This window comes from Plectropomus leopardus, chromosome 19 (genome assembly GCF_026936395.1).
Source record: "Plectropomus leopardus strain MGB_pleo_1.0 chromosome 19, ASM2693639v1, whole genome shotgun sequence".
Taxonomy (NCBI): domain Eukaryota; kingdom Metazoa; phylum Chordata; class Actinopteri; order Perciformes; family Serranidae; genus Plectropomus; species Plectropomus leopardus.
The window spans coordinates 18,165,312-18,191,067 of NC_142194.1; the positions used below are offsets into that span (position 1 = coordinate 18,165,312).

The window sequence follows — 25,756 nt, forward strand, 5'->3', positions numbered from 1 at the left end:
AGGAATTTTAACACTTTCATTAACTTGAATGGTTATGAATTTATATCTGAAACATATACAATTAACACATCAGTGAAACTGTCTCTGAGACAGGCGATAGTGAGTCGCTGTAGCGTCTAGTGTGCCACAGGACAGGATGAAGAAGTTGAGCCAGCCAAAGCATAGAGTCAATGGATACAGTATAGAAGTTCCAGTCTCAGTGAATTATCACCTGTGTAAGAAACACAGCGATGACAGAAGCTCCAAACGACCGTTATCCCCATCACAAGCAGTTCCCACAAAAAAGCAAGGTCCCGCAGCAAAGAAAAGAAACGACGTAAGGAGAAGCAAAACTAGAGTAAATATTGGTGTGGCTTTCCAACGCTGGAGACAGCTCTTGGAGAGCAAAAAGATGCAGTTTGATGCTGAACTCGCAACTTTTCTTTTAGGCTGGTAAGTAACATCTAATGTTGGCTATTTACCGAAACATTTGTTCAGTGTAACTAATGACAACACAAACTGTGGGCTTAAAGCTCGCGATAAACTTTTCAAATGACGTGATGTGACTGTTTTCTTGTTTCTGTGGTATTACTCAAACTGAGCAAAGTAAACTATAAGCTAAGCTATGCTAAAAAGCTATAAAGCAAACTATACACAAATGTCAAACGTAAAGATCGTAAGATAGCAGTCTTATTTTGACCGGCTCTATTCTCTCTCCTCTGTCAGTTACGAGCTGCCTTTATTTAAGACTGATAACAGTAAATTGCAGTTGTATGGACACAGTAGTAGACTGACGTTTGAAGGGTGAAATACTGCCCCCATTCGGTTGGACTGGGTGGCAAGAACTTACATAATGCACCTTTAACATGTTGTGGTGGGGAAGCATTGCTTTAAGTAGGAAAATATTTTTTTCCTCAGATTGGGCTGAAATGACCCAGTAAAGGTTCAGCAATGCTGGATTACTCCTTAGCTGCAGCTTTTCAAAAACCGTCAGCTAAACCAAATTGATTCCCAGGACTGGAGGAATCTGGATGTTAAGCCTTCAGTAGGTGGTCCAGGAGCATGGACGGCTCGTAAAGTGATCTCCCTGGATGCAGCTGTCTCCATGCGATCAAGTGTTAAATCCTCTTCAGTCATGCTCTCTCAGCGAGGGCTGATGTCGGTAACATAAGGTGACTGTGTGACTGACGGGGAGACCATTTACTGTCCTGATTCATGTCACCATGATCTCTATGATGTACCGCTTGGACAAATATGACACAGTTTCAAGTCAGCGCCAGCCCGCCCCCCCTAAAAAAATCCCACTCATACTCTCGACTTGATGTTATCACAGCATGAGATGTTTGCCAGAAAAAAGAAACTGTCAAATCCTTGCAGCCTCACCGGGGTGTATAAATCTTAAATGATTCAGGTGCTCTTGCAGCACATGTTCCAACTGAAATGTTGAACATTTTAATGAATGTCTTAATGAAGCAAGTTAATCCTAAAATGCAGCTTTTAACCTTGAACAGAGCAGCTCAAACATCTGGCTGTACATGTAGCTCACAACCCCCAAATTCTGCCTGGTGATACTTAAAAAATAGTCTGTTTTCTGAAGCCTTTTCACACGAGGACAGATTGTGTAAATAGAGGTCACAGACATGTAATTACTGAGCATTTCTGTCCCGCTGGTGAACAATAAAAAAGACGCAGCAGCTGTTTGCTTTACATAGATGCTTCAAAGTAGCTTCAGCTGTGCAAGTGGGCAAACGAGTAAAGCATTCTTCTGGATGTTGAATGCATAGTAAACAGAGATATTTTTAAGTTTGCTAAGTTGCAGACTGCAGAGTAATGATATTTTCTGCTCATTTTAACACTACAGGGAACACACTGTACGGTATTAAACCTCCTGCGTCACCTCCTGCCTCTGCACCTACACATGAATCACTCTGAAACCGTCGGATGCACCATGGCGTGAACTATTCTTCTGTCCCCGATGTGTTTTGCAAAACAGCTGCAGGCATGACGCTGGAAATGCAGCCGCAGATTTGAGAGTCGGGATAGTGATAGTGATCTCAGCAGGGGTTGACTGTGAAGGGATGTTCCCTGCTCCCTCAGATCTAGACTCAGGCATCATGTGAAATAGTGTCTGATCACAGCTGGAGAACTGGGAAAGAGAGAGGGGGAAAAAGAGAGGGAAAGAGAGTTGCAGAGCGGGAAGGGATGTGTCAAGTGGGACAATGTGTTTGTGTGTCAGAGAAGGAGTCACGCAAGGATAAAATTCCTAAATATTCGGAACAAGGGAACCATTAGAAAATTGTTTTAACCTAATTTGGGGTTTTTAGGTCATTGCAAACCTGTAGTCCATCACAAACCTATTTCTGTGCCCTGTATGTTTGCTGTCTGAGGTATGCCACTAAATTTTCAGCGCCAGACAAAAACTCTCAGACAGTGTGTGGTCATCTGCCACCATTGCTATAGCAACCGAGACGATCCCAGTTTAGAAGAGCACCGGAATTCTTGTTTTAGAAACCAGCATTGTATTCCTGGCTGCGGCGCTACTGTAGGAGCACTTACAGAGTGTTTGATTGTGGATTTTTGTTGTGGTTTAAGATACTAAAACATTTTGTCCTTTATGTTGGAGTGGGCGTTTTGTCTCCAGCACGGATGGCTCATTAAGCTGGAGGATGCCTGTTTGTGCTGCATTTTTACCATATCTGTACCTCTGAGCAAAACTGGCTTCCTCTGCACGGAAAAAAGCATGCAGTACAGTGTGTGCTGTAAAACAGGACACAGTATACAAAGACTGCTGCATGTGCATGTGATGTACTCTCTCCTCCGAAATGCAAAAATCCCCTTTAAGATATGTTTGATTCCATTTTCGACAGTAATTTTTAAAAACATCAAGACAACAACTAAGCAGATTGCCACATGAAATTGGCTTTAACCTTCAGTGTATGATATATTATGAATAAAATGACGCTTTGACCGTCCCTCGAGCACCACTTTGACAACAAGGTTTCAATCAAATTTGATGTGGTTATTTTCTGTGGTAAATGGAGCTGCACTTATATATTGCCTCCGACCACTCAAAGCACTTTTACGTACATGTCACACACAATCGTGCACTGGTGGCCTGAGCAGCCATACAAGGCGCCACCTGCTACTCAGCTTAAGCACACTCTCACACCAAAGGAACAGCAATTTGGGGTTCAGTATCTTGCGCAAGGACATTTCGACATGCGGACTGGAGCCCGGGATCACCATCACTATACCTCCTGAGCCACAGTTGCCCACTTTATAGTCCATAGAGTATAAATCACAGGGGATGATTCACAAAAAGATTGCTTTTGCAGCCACTAAACCTGCACAGAACCGACAAACAGTGACCATGTAATCCTCGTAGCACCTGCAAAGGGTAAAATGTCAGCCTAATCGCCAGAAAGAAATGCTGGCATTATATATTTCTGCAAACCACAGATGCATTATATTTCTAACATTTCACACAAGTAAAGTCAATATTTCTAAAGCGACATAATATATGAGCTGACTTTGTCATTTGGAGACTGAGGGGATGATAGGCGATGTGTCACCTGGTGAAATGGTTGTCAAGCAGCAGCTACTTAGATTACTGTTCGAGATGAAAACAAAAAAAAAAGCAACAAAACCAGTTGTGGTTTATCTAGTCATTGCAGCATTTTCATTTCCATTGCAGTGTTGCTTCAAGTACCAAATGTAGGGGTTTTGTAGCAATCTGTTGGTGTGTTTCCATTGGCGTTTAGGCTCTAGTTATTGGTGTTTTCTGGCTACCTATCACTGTTTTCATTGTCTTTTTAGGCTTCAAATGTGGGTGTTTTGTAGTGACCTGTTTTTGTGTTTTTATTGACTTTTAGGCTTCAAACGTGGATGTTTTGTAATGACCCGTCAGCAGGGATAGTGCCAACAGAGACATGCTGTTTTTGCAGCCAGGATTTTGGCCACCAAACGGGATATATTAACCCAAAACATGATCTTTTCCTTATTATAACAAACACGTTTTATGCTTAAACCTGACAACACATTAACCGCAGCTCTGTTGAAACATATACTTTTAGTGTATCCACTATATAATAACTTGGAAGTATAATGTATCCGTGGTTTGCAGAAGCATTTAATGCCAATATTTTTCTTCCGATTTGGTTGGAAATGCAACCTTAGATGAAAAAACTAAATATGATAGAATGATTAAGATAAAATTTACCAATGAAGTTCATGATCTCCCAAAGCTAAAACCTTTGCATCCTCTATTATCATCTTTAAATTTTCCTCTCGTGCCACCCTCAGGCTAAAAATGTAATGAAAAATGCAAAATTTAACATACAAGATATCATGTCATATTACAATCCAAATTCAAAGGCGAAACTTAAGGGTAAATGGCATGAATGGCAAACAGAAGTGTAAAAGCAAGTAAAAATAACCATATAAAAAAAACAACAAAGGAGATGGAGCATTAAAACCAGTGATTCCTGGAGATTAGAAAAAAAAAGATTGATCACAGGAGAGAAAGGATTTTTACTGAAATATTTCTGGTATTTCTTGTCTCAGAAATTCCTGGAGATGTTTGAATTGACAGTCACAACAACTTCAAATAGATAGAATAAAGTGTTTTATCAATTATAGTCTCACAATATCTAACCAAGCTTTTTGAAACTTTATTATCCATGCCTGTCAGTCAGATATTGCACAAGTTAAACTGGATTTGAGTACAGGATACAGCTTTGTAAATGCAAAAAGAGGAAGCTTATTTACATACCGATAGTAAGTCCTTGAATAATACATTTATTAATGCATGGTTTCAGGGTTTTGTTTCTAAAAATTGAAAGTCTTGAGCGAGAGAGAACCATAGCAAAACCAATAAATAATACAGTTGGGAAAAGGCAAATGTTGCTGCTTGTGGCTGCAGTGCATTATGGTCCACTGAGACAGACTGAAAGTGATATACCTGCCTCTTGAAAGGATTGTTGAATGTCCGGCTCCACACAGAAAAGTAAGTTGCAACATTATAGCTTCGTATTCTGGAGATGGTGACAAAGTGAAAATTAAATAGATCAGTATTCTTAATGGTATCGAATGTCTAGATTTTTCCTTTAACATATGGTATGTCTTTTATTTCATCCCCTAAACACAAACAGTTTTTTTCAATAAGGAAAAAGACAAACTCCATTGCTCACCTTGGAGGTCAGCATTGCTGATATTGAGAAAGACATGCTGAAACACAACATAATAATTAATCACAACCCAAAACTACTGTTTTTTCTTGCCTGTAAACAGCATAACTCCCTTTTGGTTTGTGGTAGACAATAGCATCGTCCGCATGTCATTGCCAGCTTGTAAATTGCAAAGACCCCTGGGATGCTGCTCAAGCTCTCCTCATAATCAGTGTCGTTACTTTCAATTATCTACTAATGAGTTTCGGTAACAAGTGGGGAAACAAGAGGTGCAGCTGTGACAGAAGAATTACAGCTTGCGGCTCAGCAGAGATGATTCATGTCCACCGCAATTCCCTGATAGCAGGAAAGCAAAGCGCCATCTCCGGCTGGACATGGGGGGGTGATTTCCTGCATTGTCTTGACTGGATAATTTAAATGGCTTCTTAGTTGGCTAAGACAAGCAGAGATTAATCATGTCCCCTGATTACAAACAGACCTGGGCGAGATTTACTTTCTGTAAGGAAGCCAATACTTGAGCTGCCCACCTCAATAGCTGTGACATTTAACGACAAGCTATAAGGTAGGAAACACTTTCCGTCAATGCTTTCATTTGCAGCCTTGTTCAGTGACTCCCCTCCAGTCAGGCTCTCAATTAGTGTGAGGGGTATTTAAGACACCTGCCGGGCTATAGATTTTGCATTATTGAGAAAATAGTTCTGTTGGACAGGATTGTCCCCCTTGGTGAGGTCCCCTCGCTGCATGCTGTGGATAAAGAGCACAGAAACTCTGTGTGGCTGTGAATCTACCTGCTGTGAATAAACACCACAATAGTTTCCTGTACAACTCTACAATCAGACCTGTAGGTCTTTGTTTTTTGTCAAAGCACTGGAAGTCAAATTGTAAGCATTGACATTTACGCCGAATGTTCTGACATTATCCGTTTGTCGGATACCTGAGCTGCAACATGTTTGGTCTATGACCTTGAGCAGAAGTTGACTTGTAAATGTTTCACAGGGGGACGGACCAGATTTATTTGTGTTCGTTTTCGGGCAGCATGTCAATTTAAAGGCCATGACACATCAAGCCAATGGTCAACCGTCTGCCCATGTTGGGCTGATAGCGAGCACCCCTGGCCTTCATCACTGCGGTGTGGAGCTCGTCTACCCTTATCAGCTTTTTTTCTGCTGATTCAATGTTGAACTGGCAGTGGCTGTGGAGTCTGTCAGTGAATAAAATCACTCTGATTGGCTGTTCAGCTCAGCAGATGAGAAGAGAAACAGAAGTGAGGAAGTAAACAAACAGCTAAAGTGAAGAGGGAGGGAGGTTGAAGAAAACTTGTTTTCTATAACCATTTAGTTCTTAACAAAAACGTTTCCTGGTAGTTTGTGTTGTTGTTTACTGGCCCACAGCAGTAAATATGCTTTGTTCTTTCAGTATTGGGTTGTGTTGTTAATGTGCTAACTGGCTAACTAGCATCATGTCCGTCTTGTGGTTTTTTATTACAGATGATCGCCATCTGCTGGTATGGAGGGGTATCTCCTCTCACACAGGCTATGTGCATGTTGGTCATTGGTTTGGTGTGTTCCTGCTCAACTTTTTGGCCGAGACACGGCAATGTGACGCAGCAGGGGGCTTTAATCGTGCTAGTTCTCTGATGTTTGCTTGGTGTGTCACGGCCTTTTAATGTATACAGCCTCTTTTCAAACAAAAAAAAAAGTACAACATGGGAAATTATTAGCAGAGAGTCAAAAACCCTGACTTTATTCCAAAAGCATTTTCCTTATAATTTTATGTTTAGTCTCTAGGCTAACCAGGCTAACACATAAGCTACAGATATCTTCTGAATTAGTGTTTGTGCAGCTTGAAGCAACACTGAATCAACGAATGAAACTATGGTGGTCTGGATTAAAAAAAAATTAAGTTGGCCATTTCTGTGCAAACTCATTTATCAAACTGGCCCCTTTTCTCGCCCTGAATCAAATAAGCAACTGCTACAGTTTATCCTGTCCCCGCAGCTTTTGCACATTTGTGGCTAAGTGATGAAGCTGGCTGCCCTGCTGCACTGACATGAAGAGGCTTTAGCGTTGACGTCACGCTCCAGACTTGCTCACCTCAAGACCCACGGCACCACCATCAGCCTTAACCGAGACTGCACCATAGAGACAATCTCTGGGAATACATTCTCCATACACTCTCCTGTCTGCAACAGATAATTCAGCCGGCAGTCACCCAGCACTGCATGAAGTCACTGCCAGTAAGAGAATGAATCTTTTTCAGCTACTGTGACACACTTATGGAGGGAGATTAGAGTCAGGAGAGATGGTATTGGTATTTCATAAATTTTAATTTGTCACGCTCATATTGAGCAATTAAATTCCAAAACGGAAATTGTTGAGATGGATTTAAAAAGGGATTTTATGAGACAGCTTGAAATTAAAATGCACTATCTTAAAGATTTACTTTTCTCCAAGTTCTTTTGTGTTGTACTTCACTTGAGTATTTTAGTAACTCATTATTAGTATTTTTTATTATATTCCAGGTCAAATAAGGTGCTAGAAGTATTTCTGTTGTTTTTCTTCTACTCCTCTACATTTCAGAAGGAAATATTGTACTTTACTCACTACAGTGACCGTTACTTCTCATTTTAAGATTTTACATACAAAACAAGTGACCATCTTCTAAACTATAAAACATTTTTTTAGATTTGTTAACTCCCCAAGGGTGAAGTAAATACAATAGGCTCCACTGAGCTGGAGAACCACAAGGCTGTGTGCTATAACCACTTTGTTTTCTGTTCACAAAAATGTCCATCCAGAGCTGCAAAGTCAAGCTATTCAAATGTACTAATAATATTGCCCTTAATAGTCTTTTCCTGAAAGACAGTGCCATACATGAGGAGGCTTATTTAGCCAAGTCACTGTACTTCAGGTTTGGTGTCAGGTAAGAAAACTAAAAAAATGTATGTGGCCATAAAAAAAGTATAATAGAAACAAATCCAAGTGGTACCATATACTATTCCCTATGTCCATAACACACAGGCATTGAACACTAAATGACTGAATCAGGGCACACTTGTGGTTTTACAAGATTTGCTTTCTTAAATTATTTACACATCTTATTTGCCGCTATCTGCCCATTTGTGCGGCATATTGAATATTTGTAAGCTTTTAATGGTTTGCTGTGTTATGTGTACTTTATGTATCTTGCTGTAACATAACACACATAATATTCTAATATGCTTCAACACTGCACGCAGTGGAGGCAGATTCAGATGTGGCTGAAAATAGAAAAGAACTGAAAAAAGTTGTGCAGGTCGAGGCCTGAGTGAGTCATACTGTACACCCCTGTGAATGAACCGAAGACGTGAATCACACTCACTCCCGACAGCTTCACGCTGCTCCTGATCTCTTGTCACAACCTGTGATCTCAGTGTTTTTTCTGCGCAGACAAAGTTTGATTGGTCCCGACAACACACTCTGCTGGTTTCCAAGAGGTGATTAAAGCAAGTCCCATGCAGTCTGAAGTGGTTGCTTTGCATCTGGCATAAACACACCCGCCTATGTTGCCAGGGTAATCTCAATTCATCGCCGTGGTTGGTAACAGGATATGACTGGATGCTTGTTGTTTGTCATTAAAATGACTGAGGAGAGAAACGGCTTTTATGAAGCAAACAGGAATCCTACTGAGAAAGCCATTCACTCCTTGTAAAATACATAACGCATCATGAAAAAAGATGAGATGCTTCAAAAAAGCAGCAGCTTGGAGGATTTCTTATTTGACTGTGGGACTGACAACCAGAGTACTTTGCGTTAATAATAGAGGAAAAATGATTTCACTCCTCTGAAAGCTGGAGAAGAAAGAAACAATAGCTCTATATCTCATTAACTGCATTAACACTAAAAATACGAGGCGGCATAGACTACCTCATTAATTATCTCATTGTATATAAAGTAATTAAGACAGCTCTGCTTGCTCTTCAATTTTTTCACATCATTAAAGCGAGCCGAGGGTCTGCTCCAGTACTGCAGGATATTTCTCGGCTGATGAGGTCACCAAACAGTTGAAGGTCAAACTGATTTCAAAGCAGAAGCTTGAAGTTTTGGGGGGTAAACAGAGAAAATCACTGCTGCACAACAGGAGACAGATTGAATATGTGAGCTAGAAAAATGCTCTTTTCCCCAGTCCTATCTGTGATATTCAGACCGAGAAGGAAGGCAATTTCTCTTTTTGTTTTTGTTTGTCATCGAGCCTGCAATTCATTCTGTTATCAATGCAGGGTGAAATAATACTTATCAAAGTAAGAGTGGGAACAGCTAATTTTTGCTCTTGCAATGGCAGTTTCTGAGCAGCACCTTTGAATCCGGAGAAAATTAGTACGATTTCTTTCAGGAACATTGGAAAAAAGGCAATGAGCAAGTTGGTATGAAATGTTCTGCACATTTTAAGACATGAATAGATTTAGAAAATTATTTTAAATAAACTAAGGACAAAGACAAAGACTAGGGAAAACTATATATATATTTTTAACTGCCCTGATTGAATATTTTAAATAATGTTACAGAATTAATGTAATTTTTCAGGACTTTTTCCGGGCCATTTTATTGTTTGTTAGTTTTCTTGCTATTTCTTTTTTTGGTTTTGTTTTATGGTTTGTCTTTTTTTACCTCTTTTTTTAATAATTGTCTTGTACTTTTTAATAATTTGCAAATTTTTGGGTCATTTCTTCTTTACAATAAAAAGCACTTCCAATTAATTTTTGTAATGTTGATTATGTATATTCTTCATAATAGCGTCTTACATTCAAAGGCCCAGACACACCAAACTACAATCCAAGAGCTAGTGGTGACTAAGGTCAACTGTTGTCTCATGCTGCCTGTGTCTTGGTCAAAAAGTTTCGAGTGATTTCATTCACCGACAGGCTACGCTACCTCTGATGACGATTCAACATGCTGAATTGGCCTGTCAAAAATAGACGCCAAAGCTAAAAAGGGCCAACCAGTGCCAGCAGCATGGTACACACCACAAAAACTAAGACAACAGACGCTCACAGATGGCCTGCCACTGACTGGAGGCCACTGGTGTGTCAGGGCCTGAAGTCTTAAATTTTAGCTGCCAAGAAAAAAAAAGAAACAAAAAACAAACAAAAACAACAACATGTATTCCATTTCAATTGCTGCTTTTAAATGACAACAATAAATGTCTGCTTACTTTAGATAAACTGATATATGCCCTTAGGAGCTGCAGAATTTGCCTTCTTTTTAGGCTTAAGGAACAACAGAAAAATCCACTGGAATATCTGAAGCATACATTCTAACAAAGCTGAAAATGGGACTTAAAGAAAGTGGACATTTTGGAGATAGTATACGGCTTCCACTGGGCAACAACAAAATGCATGTTTGCTGTTCAAGCGAGGAAAAAAAGCCATTAATAACAGATTTTGGCACCACAAAGGTAGCCCGTGGCAATGTAGTTTTTGTCACGTAATTTGAATCTAAAAAACCCAGAGAAGCCAAACTCAGAAGATGTCCTTGTGTTGACCAGTGTAGCTGTGACTCAGTGTTTTCCCTTAGAAACACTGGCACTGAAGCAGCCCAGGAAGAGGAGGAGATATTAATAGTCTTTTTCTTTAAAGAAAGGATATTTTAACCACTAAGGCACCAAGGGTCTACATCACCAGCAGGGATGTAGGACTGGGGAGTGGGCAGAGGATACTAACAGGGCCCGAAGTTGTGGAGGGGTCCACTACAACTGAAGTGATTTTAAAATCTTTATCACTTCACATCTATGTGTAGTATGGGCTTTTTTCATTTCTGAGTTAGCCTAAAGAGCCTACCATCCTGGTCCTGATTGGTCGTGATTGGCTGACTGATTATCCATGCCTTTACAAAAGAAGAAATCAGGGTTCTACAATAGAAAAGAGAGAAAGATGAAACTGAAAAAAGAGCAACTTCTCTCCATGTTCTTTCAGAAGAACTGTGAGCAGATGCAACGACTAAAATCAGCCACCTTATTATCCTTGCCTGAGAAAAAATTGGCTTAACAAGAACGGAAATGCACAAGCACAGGGAAATATATGAAATGTGTTTGATAGATAAGTGTTCAGCATGTGGTCTTAAAGGAACATGTCACCCACAAAAATGACCCTTTGCAAATCGAATAGTCACGCTGTGTTACCTTGTATTGTCAAGAAAGCTTTGTTTTTCTCACCTTTCACGCCTCCGTGGAATATGGGGAATCTTTTAAAGTTAATGGTTTTACCTTCATTCCCTGAATCAACTCATTTTTGATATAATTTAGATGTAAAATATGCAACAACAGACAATATCACTTAAAAAGAACAGTCTTACAGACAGTGTCTTGCACCTTTTAGTAATGTGTGTGAATTTACCAATCCATCTCACTTATGTAATTTCAAGTTCTTTTGTGACATATTGTGAAATGCGACATTGTACTGTACATTATGTGCATATATTATGTAACATCCTACTTTACTTTTCTGCCAATGTTGAAGAATTATTATTTATGGCCTACACCTATTGATTATGTAAGTTTCACTGAGCTGAATTCACGTAAGAATCTCTCTGTCTAAACTCCTGCCAGTTACATCAGAAATTAGTCTGGAAAAATATATCAGCTCCACCTACAGCAATCAGACCAGATCTGTAATCACAGCTTGTGAAGTTCAGACTGAACCTGAGAATAAACTCAGTCAACACAATAAGAAGAAAAGCTTTAACAGCAACTGATTAAGTATCAAATGACCCATTATGTCCTCTATATCTGGATCAGGTTGCCAAGATATAATTACAGTATGTTCTGAGGTTCTGGTTTAAGCTTGTTACGCAACACACTCAGAGGTTGATTAAATTTTGTCACACATTACGTAAGCATTTCTTGAAAGCTGGGTTGCAGTTGACGTACAATGGCAGGCGATGGGAAAAGAGTTTAAAAATTTAATCATTCTTAAAGCACTTTGGCCTGTCTGACTGAATGGGTTGCGTCTTGGCAAGAATGGCCCAAATAAAAACAGATGCAGGGGAGCGATCTGGAAGTCAACAGCAGCCACGACTGTAAATTGAGATGGTAAAGTTAAGGCTGCCAAGCAGCAACAAAAAGGTAGCTTACGAGCTTCCTCTCTGCTCTCCCCTCTGTGCAGCTGTGGGCATCGATGTTTTGGATAAATTAGAGAAATAAATGAAACAGGAAGTCTTTTTCTTTCCTGCACGAATCTGTTGGTTTAATTGTGGTAATTATCCAGTGAACACTTCTTTGACTGTGATTAAAGAGCATTGGTGATATAACTTTCAACATAATCACAGGAAAAACACTTTTATGATAGTTTCCATGGTTTCTTTATTAAAGGAAAGTTTGCTAACTAGCTGGGGTTACCTAGGAGTCTGCAAAAAAACACAACCCTTTTAAGACCTATTGTATAAGATTTATTTTTTTTTTATTTTTGCAGCTACACAGCCAATTAAATCATGCTCACAATAACAAATTAACACTGTGTTCACCAAGTGAATTTAAATAGCTTTTTGCATTAGTAATTTTAATGCACAGTATAACTTTAATGTGCATTAAAGACCCCCTCCACTAAAAACCAAGTGTTTTACCCTGTTAACATGTCCGTATTATGTTTTTTACATACTTAATACATATCATGAGCACAATAAGAAGTCAACAACATGGCTGAGCATTTCTGCGTTTGAACTGCAAAACACTAACGACAATCAAAGAAACACAGATTCTAACTTCTAGGGTTGAGTTTATGTCAAAAACTCAATAAATCAATCCCATCTGTCATGAAATGCAGAGCAGGTGGACCCAACAGGAACTCAAAAATATCACTCTTGAAACCAAAGTAACCGCTAAGGTCTTTCCAAAACCGAACCCTACCCACAACCACTTCATCTCGGAGTGACATCCTACTGACGGAGACAATATGGCATTCAACATGGTCAATGGGTCGGCATTGGTGTAGGGTTGCTGTTGCTGGGTTTTATAGCCCACTTCCACTCCTCACTAGGTGGTTTGGGATGCCAATAATGTGGAATATACTCCACGTGAACGAGGAAACAGAGCAGTGGGTAGAAAGACGTTTGGGAAAGTGAACATCATGTAACCAAAACAAGGATCCAACAAAGACTGAACTGAAAACCAGGACGTCAATACAAACTAGACTGACGAGGGGATGAACTGCTGGAGAAAAGGAGTGAAGAAGCTCAGGTGATGGGAATTTAAGGTGATTAGGCGGAGGAACAGAAAGGGAGCTGATTGTCTGGGGAAAACTGAGGAGCGGGGAGGGACTAACAAGGCTGAAGCAGGGCAGGTGTGTCAATGGGTAAAAGAGGGAAAGGCAGCACAGGAACACGGGAGGGAAAAAACGAGTTTTCTCAACAATTATCTGACCAAGTGAAAACAAAGACAGAATCACTAGTAAAGGTAGTTCTTATGAGTCTTATACACTAGATCTTCAGTCTTTCCAAATGTCTGAAGAGATGAGGACAAAGACTATGACCTCGGCCATATTAAGGCATGAAGGGATTTTTTTTTTTATCAAAAAGAGCTTTTAAATAAGTAATTTTTATGAAAAAAAAACCTCCCTGGAAAAACAACAACATACCAAAGCAAATCTCTGCTCCCTCTACGTCCCCTTCGTCATAAATTTTTTCCTCATTCTCCCTCCTTTGCATGCATGAAGGTTTAATTCCCAGCTGTCACTCTAAAATGCTGTCATTTAGAGCACAGTATATAGTGATGCAACTAATGTGTGGCACACAGTACTTTTGTGCTTGACTGATTAGCCCATGACAGTTGGCACACAGAAATATGATAATTGTGTTTTTATGGCGTCCTGATGAGTCTGCAGCACTCATGTTGAGGAGGGAGCAAAGCACCGCTGTGCTTTGTACCGTGCTGCAATCATCCCCATCATCATCAGCTAAATCTTTTCAATAAGTTAGTGTTACACGTTAGTGTTCACGTCACCAAGAGAAAAAAAAACAGCTCAGCACACACACTGTGGTTTTATAAACACGCAAGAAGTATTTCAGGCTGGATCTCATTTCCAGATTTAGATTTATTTCTGGACCTGCTGTTAACACTTTAAAGCCTGCATAAGGAGTCAGGGTGGAACTGAACATCAGCTGTTTCTGCTGAGTACAAGGAGGAGGTCACAGTATGCTGTATGTAGCTATAAGGTGAGGATAACAGGCCACAGAAGTAGGTAAAAGGATGTACCAAAGAAAGTCAAGAGATTCAAAAATAAGACACACACATCCCGTAGTGGGTGCTGGATCCAAGATAAACCACAGTGTGAAAAGATAGAGGTCCGCACACCGGGGAGCTCCCCTTAAAGGATTTTATTCTGACAAATAAGTGATGTTTCGAGCCAAGAGACTTAAGTCTGAGGAAGAGCGTTTGGGCTCGAACATCACTTATTTCACAGAATAAAACCCTTTAAGGTGAGCTCCCCGGTGTGCCGACCTCTATCTTTTCACACCAAGGAAGTTCAAGAACAACGAATTATGTTCTCTATCACATATGATCACAAACATCTTAGTAACAACACGCTGTTGACCTCTAGAGGCAGTAGTAATTACACGAGAGCGAAGGGTAAAGAGTAAGAGTTTACATTTTACAATTAAAAATGTATAGGGCTGCTTTTGGATATTTTATCCCTTTCATGCATGAATTATCAAATCACAAAATAATATATTTTATTTGACTTCGAAACAAGTGAAAAATCATGCCAGTAACTTTTTTTCATATATATATCTTATTTATTTTGAGTTAATTAAGTATCTGTCCCCTGCAGCGCAACAATGGTAAACAAAGTGATTCAATTGAACTTAATATGGATTTTTTTTTAAAAAAATAAGAGCAAATTTAATGAATATACATAAAACAATAAATTACAACAAAATTTTTTACATTTTTCATGCATTTACTATTTTATGATTTTACTTTAATGCCACTAAAATATAATAAGGGATTCAATATTTCTCATCTTTTATTCTTTGTAGTGCGGAAATGAAAGCATTTAAATTACACAGAATATATGTCAACATTTTTTCCATTATATAATTAAATGACACGTTATGAATCCAAATGTAAAAGAATTGGGTCAGATTTTTCTGAGGCGGAAATTTGATGTGGACTGATGATATATCTCCTTGCTTGTAAAGTTTGCATTCTTTTTACATATCACTGAAAATGAGAGCACAATATGTTGAACGTTAAGAAAACAGAGCAAAAATAAAGGTTAATAGCTGTGTCAGTAGTCTTAATATTATAGTACTAAAAATAAGATATAATGGTGTTTACATACATCAGCTCTTGATGATATGATAATATGTTTCAAGAGTAATTTATAAATGCAGTAATTGAGGGCAGATTGGCTCTCAGATTAGTTGTGTCGCACAGTATGGCAAATATAAATAAACCTGAAAAATTGAATCCAGTCATCTTGCCTGCCACTTCACATTTAATTGAAAACACAGAACGCATGGCTTTACAGTCAAGCCCGATTTTCATTAAAAATCTCAGAAGAGGATCACTGTCTAATCACTTGTTGTTTAGATCAAAGTCAGTCTGTTTAACATGTTTCCATTTAAATCTTCCCCAGGTATCCTGCTGACAGCCTAACTGGGCAGGGGACAAATTGTCCTAAGCTGAAGTAAATATCACATGGTGAAAAACATAGTTTGGTGCATGTGTGCTCACACAGAAAAACACACAAACATGTCCTCACACATTGGTGCCAGCAGTCCTGGATATATACCCTATTATGTGCACAGGCACGTTCTCTTTTGAGGTTATCAGTGTGCTGTTGCTGTAGTCATTACCAGTTTAAAGAGGCTTGTTTTTCATTTACTCTGGTTAAGCCTTAAATTCTGTTTCCAGTGAAAACTGATTTAAATTTAATTCTCCCAAGATTGGTTCACCGTGGTAATCAATTTAAACTGAGACTTTCTTGAGCACACTGTGCTCCCACAAGGAGGCGTCACATGTAACTGATGAGATGTTTCAGTGCTGACATTTAAAGCTACTGCTGTAGTTGTTATATTTACAATAACAATGTATCACATGACATTGTGGAAATAGTGTGACAATGTATAAGAGGTAGGTCAGAGTATGATCGTGGGCAAATCGGTCTATTGTGTGAAATTTGTATTTATTTATCTTTTTTATTTTGTATGGACCGCATCTATCATGACTTTCAATTTTCTGACAATACTTGCTGCTTGCACTTACTGCACGCAGTAAATGGATTTATCACTTCCAGATCTCCATCAGAATTTTGCGCATCCAAATAAATGACAACATTGCTGCATATCTGCTGGATATGTGAATAAACAATTGTTTGCATGAAAGTTATATCCACTTTAAACGTGATGATATGTCAGTGATTTGTTCACTAAAGAACTTTGGGTTTACCGAGCATAGGCTCAGGGGCGTAAAGTGTCAGGGGACCTTAGCTGCAAAATGTTACTCAAAATAACCAACCAGTAGGAACCTCAAATGACCACAACTGACACAAACCCACCACAAAGAGAGGCAAAGGAACTGCGAGGATACCAAAAACAACTTCTAAAACTGGGCATAACAACCATAATGAGACACTAAATGACTACAGAGAAATACAAAACAACCATACGGCAAAACAAAATGGCTACAAAGCAACACAAAATGACCAAAAATGACATGAAATTACCCCCAAGAGACACCAAATTACCTCATAGTAACCCATAGGACTACAAAACGAAAAAAAAAAAAACGACCTCAAGGAGACGCAAAATGACTACAAAGTGGCATAAAAAGACCAAAAGTGACATAAAAATCCCTCTAAGAGATGCCAAATTACATCAGTAATTCACAATATTACCTCATAGTGACCCAAATTACTACAAAATGAAACTAAACAACCTCAAGGAGATGCAAAATGACTAATAAGTGACACAAAAAGACCAGAAGTGACATGAAATTACGTCCAAGAGATGCCAAATTACATCAGTAAGACACAACATTACCTCAAAGTGGCCCAGATGACTACAAAACGAAACAAAACAACCACAAGGACACACAAAATGACTACAACGAGAAACCAAAACATGACTACAAAACCACCAACAAGATGCTGTGGTGTGGCCTTTTGCATATCTGTGCCCAGGGGGGCATTGTCTCATAATCTGCCCATGCTAATTCTAAATAAGAGCAGAAAAAGGCAAATATTTAAGACAGATCCTATGCATCTTAATACATTTCTACAAAGGGCTTGTGAGATCAATCATCTCTGCAGACCTAAAACGCTTGCAGTATGCGAGAGATTGCTATTTAACTCCTGTAAGCCATCTGTAGTCAAGTGAAACTGCTGATACATTAGCTTGTAGCTGTTATGTTGATACAGCGCAATGCACAGTGTTTTGGCAATGTGCAAATAATCACTGTTGGGTAATGGCTAAATAATTTGTTGAGTTTATTTTTGGTGTTTTTCAAACTCCACTCATGAGATGAAAACAAGGGGGAGCTTTGAACCCAAGTGGATCCTCCTCCCCTCCAGCCTCTTTCTAAACATCACTTCAATTTGAAACACTTGCTTGGTGTAGTAAATTGGCATTTGCTTCGCACAAACATTCATTCATCAATCTGTCCCCTCTCACATTCCCCCTCTTCATCTGTTTCCCTCAGTAACCTCCCTCTCCACTCCCATTTTCCTGTCTTCTTCCATTTCTCGCTCCTGCCTTCTCGCTCGGTCCCCTGTTTCCCTTTTGACACTCCCCCCCTCCTGTCTGTTTCTCTCCTGCAGAATACACCACATACTCTCATGAATACATCTGCGTCATTCTTCACATGCAACTACGTCAGACCTACTTAAGGATCCTGGGGGAAGAGTTTTTTCTGATATGCACCCCCATCCATAAAGGCGGGTGTGTGAAGTGTGGAGGGAAGAAATGGGGATGGATGGGGGTTAGGTAATGGGGAAAATAAAGGGAGAGGAAGTTCCCGGTAAGGACGGATGGTGGTGAGAAACTGGGCGAGAAGGAAATTTAAAGCAGAGGGGAAACAAGTGGGAGAAGAGAAAATGGGGTGCAGAGATGAGCGTGCAGAGATGTTCTCTGCTAGAACACGTTGCACGATACTGTGTGCGCGCTCTAGAGATATGATATAGGTCTATATATAGTATATCTGATATGTCTCATACGACACTGTGTGGTTCAGCAAAGGACATCTCTAAGCTCTACTTTTATGCATATCCAAAGTAGAACGTTTGGAACAACTTACAGCATGACATGAGAAACTTGAAATCTAGTACAGTATTTAAATAAAGGTCTAAAATCATTTTTCATTAAAGAGCGTGAAGAGGCGAGATGGGTAAACAAACACACTACTTGTATGATAATCCCAATAATTCAATCTTCATGTAACAACTATCAGTTGTAGCAGAGGCTAAGCACTCTTAGTTGTCATCATGGTTTAGGACAGACTGAGACCATATGAAATGAATGTTAAATTAAATGGAATTATGCTTTTTTCTATTTATTGTCGTACATAACTTCATACATAAATATAATGTTAAAATGTCAGATGTTCATATTAAACATGGCCAAAGTTTCAAATAAGGAGGTAAACATAGCCAATGTAAATGTAGGCTAACCTAATGCCTTTGACTCTCCAAGGTTTTTCTACTTTTGAGACACAACGATGTCAGACCATGCTGGATTTCATTATATGGTCATCCGACACATTCTCATCCCAACTCATCACATGATGCTGCTTTTGTCAGTGGACTACGAGTGAGGTATCCGTCTGCGACTCCCAGATGCCGCTACCATGATGTCAACAAATCCACATGCTTATGTTAAGGAAACAATAGCAACATGGCAACCAATGCCAGGATGTCAACAAACACACATGCTGCCACGGGATGGTTGGGTTTAGGCGAAAGAGTCATGAACAGTTAGGCTTTGGGGAAGGAAGCACATGGTAAGGTGTAGCAAAAGAAAACATCACATTCACATGGGAAGCAAACACCAAACTCCCGTGTCAAAGTCAGCTGTTTGTGGGACCCATCCATCATCCCTCCTGACAGCCCTATCAGCACCCTTGTGCACCTTACATCACGTCATCACCGGCAGCATCTTAATCTGACGTTGTCCTGCTGCGTTTCAGCAACAGGTTCCGTCCAGCACAGTATGAGGAACATAAAGCATTGTTTGAACATTAAAGCATGTACAACTGTGCTCATAGAAACCCAAAATACAAGTATGACACTGAAATTGAGCATCAGAGGTTCACTTTTCTTGTACATTATATAGTTTTTTTTGTCATTAGTTATTTCATATATCAGATTTTTCAGTTTTCTTCTATTTTGTTTGTTTTGTGAATATTCGGACTTGTGTGATGTTTTTCGACAGAATCAAATCAAATATTCAAATCTAGCAAAGGCTTAAAATGGTCTTTCATGCTGTTTTCAAGTGACAGCTTGTACGAAAATTTTCCCTCTATATAACCTAATATCATCATCATCATCCCAAATTTTCCTCACAGATCTATACTGTGCTTTGATGAGAGGGTGCCAAACATTACAGAAAGCCTGGAAGTCGATGACATTAGAAGGATGCCAAATTTGCAGCATTTCGAGAAGCTCAACCCCGACACCGAAGGCTGGTATGCTATTATGGCTGTGAGACTTATCTCTCATTAATCGTCTCTCTCTTATCTTAGAAGGACAAAGAGCTTTCAGAAATGGAAGTGGTGGAGAGAGCAGGGAAGCTGCAGCCTTTAAATGTTGAGATATTTTGACTTGTCATGATGCACAGACCTAATACATAAAGTACTCTTTTGATTACATTTTTGACATTTTGCTTCGAGTGAATGGCAATAACATATGGGCCTCTAAAAATATTTTGGTAAAAGTCTATCATATACATTCAGCATTAAATGAAGTGTTGTGCTTGCATTCCTGTCTCTGCAGACATGCCAAAAAATGATGGGTCCCTCACAGTCATAGCCCACTGAAGCTCTTACATCATCGTCAGCGTCAGCGAGATGCCCCAGTCTGGATTGCTAAAAATGAATCATGTCTAAACTGGCAGTTCTTAAAAGGAGACCAAAAATACTCCACCCTGCACACTTGCCAGCAGATTTAAACAGGGAATCGGAAATTCAGTTAACGGTGGATAAAAAAGGATTCAGTGAGGTGAATTTAACCTCTAAGGAAGCATTTTTTCTCTCCTGCTTTGCAATGTTCTCATGTTTGACTGCATAAAGGAAATATATTCTCTGTATCTCATGCTATTTTTCACTTATTCATTTTTCCCTCAGTCTGTATTCTTCATGGCATGCTCTTTATTAAAAAGCTGTGGCTTACAGGGGAAGTGCCATCTGTCCTTGGCAGATTTGATCCTGGCACTGATTCTGACGAGCTACTATAAATATAATCAGGGCATATGTGATGGAAACACATACGTCTGCACAGATTAAACAGGCTGACGTGGTGATGATGATGTGTATCATTTCAAATGTCAATATTGACTGCACATTTACGGGGTCCTTATGCAAACGCGGCTTGTGTTGCATTGTGAAAAACGAAATGAAAGAGTTTAATTGATTTTGCTTAAGTGACAAAACAGGATGATGATCCAGAAGGTGAATAAGCATCAACAGACTCAGCTTCTGTGCAAAATGGAGCCGTGTACCCTATTAAACACTAAGCCCCCCTCCCAACACACACACACACACACACACACACACACACACACACACACACACACACACACACACACACACACACACACACACACACACACACACACACACACACAGTCTGAGATGCAGCGCTCCTCCCTCAGGATCATCAGATCTTTATCTGCAGCTCAGTGTTATTCTTCTGGACGATTGATTTCCCTGAAGGCACTAAGCAGCCTCCTCCCTCAGCGCAGGAGCATGTGTGTGTCTGCATCTGCATGTTGGAGCAGCAGGCTGAGGCCAGCTGTGTGTTTACGGGGTCTCTGTCCTTCTTTGCTGTCTCTGTTTGACCCAGTTTCCTCTGTACACAGAGGACAGCAGCAAGACAACATGTGAAGAGGAGTGGATGAAGCTAAGTGATGATCTGTGGTGAGAATGTAAATGATTCAGGGGGAGCAGTTGGTGTGTATTCACAAAAACACTTCTGTTGTAGTCGGGGACGTCCGTAGGAGGGACAAGTGGGAAAACTTTCTGGGGCCCAGCCACAGGGGGAGGCTCACAAAGGCCAGCGAAAATCAAAATAAATATAGCCTTATGGTCCCCAAAATTTATTTTGAACCAAAATGATCGCCATAACTTATTAAAAAAACTATTAAAATTTTATTTATTGTTACTTTTTATATGCAATCATTGCAAAAAATGAAAATAAAATAACGGTTGCTGGCCATAAAACTTGAAAAATTTACTGATGTCAGCTAACTATTAGCTAATGTTGGAGTGAATTTTCTTGCTATGCTAGGACCTGCACATAAATCTGGATACCAAAAAAGAACTGAGAGGAAAATGAAGGATTTGAATGGAGCAACATTACATGGACGGTCAGCGTTAATTGAGGCGAAAAAGATTGTACATCTGTTTTTTAGATTTATACTCCACTGGAACAGTCTGCTCTGCCGCTCTCCTGCTGCTGTGGGATTTTTTCCACTTACTCCGCCCCCACCACTCTCTCCACGCGGCCACTCCCTCTCATCAGCCTCATCACCTCCACCTGGTGCTCTCAACTGCTCTTCATCTCCAATCAAGCCAGTATTTCAGCAGCCTCACTCCACTCACTCACTCGCTCTTTTCCAGATTGTCATCGCTACCATGCCTGACCTTCCAGCACTCGCTCTCAGACTGTTTTCCTGGCTTCGACTGGGCTCGCCTCTGACCACCTGTCCTCGTCTCTGCCCCAGTAAACCTATAAGCCTTCTGTCTCCAACCACGAGTTTTGCCAGTGCACTTCCTGTCTTTCGTCTGCCTGTGGCTGTACATTGTCTTACTGCTTCGGCTCCGTCTTCAGAGCTTTCCACGAGTGAAACATCTCCTCCGTGCGAGTGCCACTGGTGTTTATTGTTCTGATGGTGCATCAATTCCCCACCTGTCCTCGTTGATCCCGCAGCCTGCTCCTACTGGATTTGTCTGCTCTGCTTCCTGCATTCGCATTAACTGTAGTGTGAAACCAAACCAACCGTACCAAAGGTATACAATGTAACAAAACTCAAAAAATCCTTAGTCCGTACTTTCAGGTGTGAAAGCAACCTAAGAGAAGAGACTTTAAGGATAAGAACTAACTGGCTGATTTGCCAAATGCTTGTCTGGTGAAGAGCAGTGCAGTCTATTCCCTAAGCTTTGTAAGGGGAAGCAAGTCTGGGATATGCTGCTCAATGTAGGTAACCTTGCACAGGAGAGTTTTCAAAATTTTCACATGGCTGTTTTTTGTATGGATTTTGAATACAATATTTCTGTTAAAAATTCATATTCACCCTGGAGCTGGAGAAGCTCACTTAACATATTCATGTCAGTCCATCCATTTTTAAGATGTTCACATTTGCAAGCCTCTATGATCAGGGTATTGCAGGACATTGAAAAGTCTGACTTACTTAATTTCCTAATTGATTGCCATTCTGAACCTCTTCTCTGTGTAAAAATTTGCACACGGAGAGGATGTAGGAGGGTTGTTTTCTACTGAGAGCAGTGGTGCAAAATGCGGGGGGGGGCACCTTGAACACACTGGGAGACGTGCTCCAGGTGGCTTGGGAACATTTGGGATCTCCCAGGAGGAGCTGAGCAATGTTGCTGGGGAGAAGGACACTTGGGTGGCTCTGATCACCCTGTTGCCACGGTAACTCTGTACGGGATAAGCAGGGAGGAAGTGGGTGGATGGATGGATGGATGGAAGTAGAAAGTTTTAGTGTCCAATATTTTTCCCTGACTGGACTAAAAACGAAGTAATCCATTGCATGAAAATGGCAAGAAAACAAAAACTGAATTCTGATTAATCAGTGTAAAAAAAATCAACATCAGTGTTGTTGCTGGCATTTAAAAGTATGTATTTGTCCATTCTCAGGACCCCACCAATCATGCACATAAGCACTTGTGCAAACAAGCAGAAATAATCTCAACAAGCAGCCTGTGTTCACTGAGGAACTTTGCCTTTTAAACAAACCCTTAAATAGATTAAGAGCACCATCATGCAGAAAGACGTGTTAGAATGGGCTCAGAGATGATGGGTTTGTTTAACAAAACATGAAAAGCAAATCAACGCAGTAATGTAAACCACTTTGCTGAGTATATTTTAAGAAGTGTATGTTGGGATAAAACACAAATCGCAATATGCAGAGACAACTTTTACTGCAGGCAATAAGATAAACACGACGTCATGATGTCCGCATGGAAACAACCAACCCGTTCTCAATCCAGAGTCGTCACATACTGCTTTGTTAGTAATTCTGGCGCCAGACAACAACGCTGAAAGTCACCTTTTGCGGCTGTATGATATGCTGTCAGTTATATGCAGTCATATTGGTAGCGTCAGTTTGTAACACGGCCAGTCGGCCGGATGGCACCTGGTGTGGCATTAAGATACGCACACGGCCAGAGTCGGTTCACGCAATTCAAGGAGTTGGGAGGTATAGAGCAACAAACCCAGGACTTCCCGTATGAGTGTATAGCTTCACCATGTTTTTTTTCTAAACCTAATGATGTTTAGCTGTTCCACAGAGTAGAACTAAAACATTTGGTGATTCTGCTTTTAGCCACTACGTCCAAATACGCTGAAACAGCCCACCAGAGGTTCTGAAAGGAGCTGCAAATGATACTTTTAAACGTAAACTAAAAACCTGTCTTTTAGTCTGGCTTATATGTAGTGACTTACTATCAACATTTTATGGTTTTAACTCATTCTATTTTTTAAGATTTTTTTTTCATATGTCCTTGTTTTTGTTTCTTCAATCTAGACTTTCACAGATATAAGTGAACAACAAATATTGTGAAAAGATCAGTGTGACTAATACTCAATTTGCCAGAACTTGTGCCCATGAGATTACCACACACACCACTCAGACCACGGAGAACACACATGATAATTACTTTGTGAAGTTAGGTTATAGTTTTGCATCTTCATGGACCAGCCTCGTGTGGCTGACAGTGAAGAAATGAGACTGTCTTTCTCGCACTCTAATGAGGACCTGGTGGTGAACTAAACAACCCTCTACATGATTGAATTTGTACAACTCATTAGGCAGCGGTGATTGAATATGCAGACGTGTAAATGGGAATGGCTCATGTGCCTTTGACCTTGCAGACTGGGAGCACGCGCATTGGAAAAGCACCCTTTAACATTCTTAAATCTGCTGTGATCATTCCTCAGCACAGCCCGCGGCGGCCGACGCTCGCTTCAGCTGTGAACAATATTCCCAGGGTGGTGACCAATCAGGACTCCTGTCATCAGAGCAGTAGAGTCAGACTTAACAATCGATTCATTTCTGCTGACAGCCTGCAGCCCAGGGCAAATGTCTCTTGCCGAAGCAATGGCGCTCTAACCTTCAGGTTTCCATGTAAAAAAAAAAAGATACTTTGGTGGTCGTGGGTGATTGAAGATGCTAACTCAGAATCACACCTGGGCAGTATACATGTTTTATGATTCACACTATCATATGCAGCTTTCAAGAGAATATAAATACAATATTTTTTTACAGTAAATCACTGAATAATTACTTAATAACACTGAGTGTTCTCCTCAGCATCAAAGACAAAAAGATTTATGCATACAGTAACCCAGACAGGAGGGGACAGGACACATACTGTATATGCCCGCAGAGTTTTAGTGTACATCCTCGCAAAGCTTTTAAAAGGATGAACTGGATTGCATGTGCTGTTGGTGAGCTGTGAAACCAAAGCCTCCTCTTCATGTCCAGAAAGCAATTATGGCAGGAGGCAAGAAGGGTCCGACAGGATTTTTCCATAACAAACGATGACGCACTTAAAAAGGACTTTAAAAAAGTAAAATTTTCTCTGTAGAAGCCGACATGTCTAAATGTCTGCATGTGTTTGAGGACTGTGACTATTTCTCTCAAGAAAAACTCTATTTATGCATGTAGAAAAGAACTGCAAGTCACTGATATCTATTAATCACACTGTTCTTTCAAGTTAGGCTGCACATCTCCTCGAATGTCAAAACGTCTCTGGATGAAAACAATGACAACTGTGGGAAAAACAATGTGACTATAGGCTCGGAGGAAAATCTTCTAAATGAAAGGAGACATTCCGACGTGATTAATCCGGGTGCCAAGTCAACCAGCTCGCCTTCAGCTCAGGGTAGAAACACAAAAGGCTCCCAACAAAGACGGTTGTCTTCATTTGTTTTTGTTTTTTTTCCTGAGGTATTCATCACTAGTGAGGCAGTCAGAAATAGCTCGCTCATGTTGCAAATGGAAAGATGAAGGAGTGCAAAAAAGGCACTTTGGGGAGAGAGAAGGCTTTCCAGGCTAATTGTGGTAGCGTCTCATACATAGTGTATCACTGGTGCTGTGCTTGTAGACTTTGTGCCAGCGGTAACAGCCTCCTGTGGGCAGCTGTGAGGAAATGAACTGTGTCCA

The 25,756-nt window shown here is 40.2% G+C and overlaps 1 protein-coding gene across 1 annotated transcript in view; it reads right to left on the minus strand.

Annotated features, from left to right (window-relative positions):
- LOC121958652 (retinol dehydrogenase 13-like) overlaps positions 1-25,756 on the minus strand; it is a 67,463-nt gene that overhangs the window by 30,813 nt on the left and 10,894 nt on the right. The window lies entirely within an intron of this gene.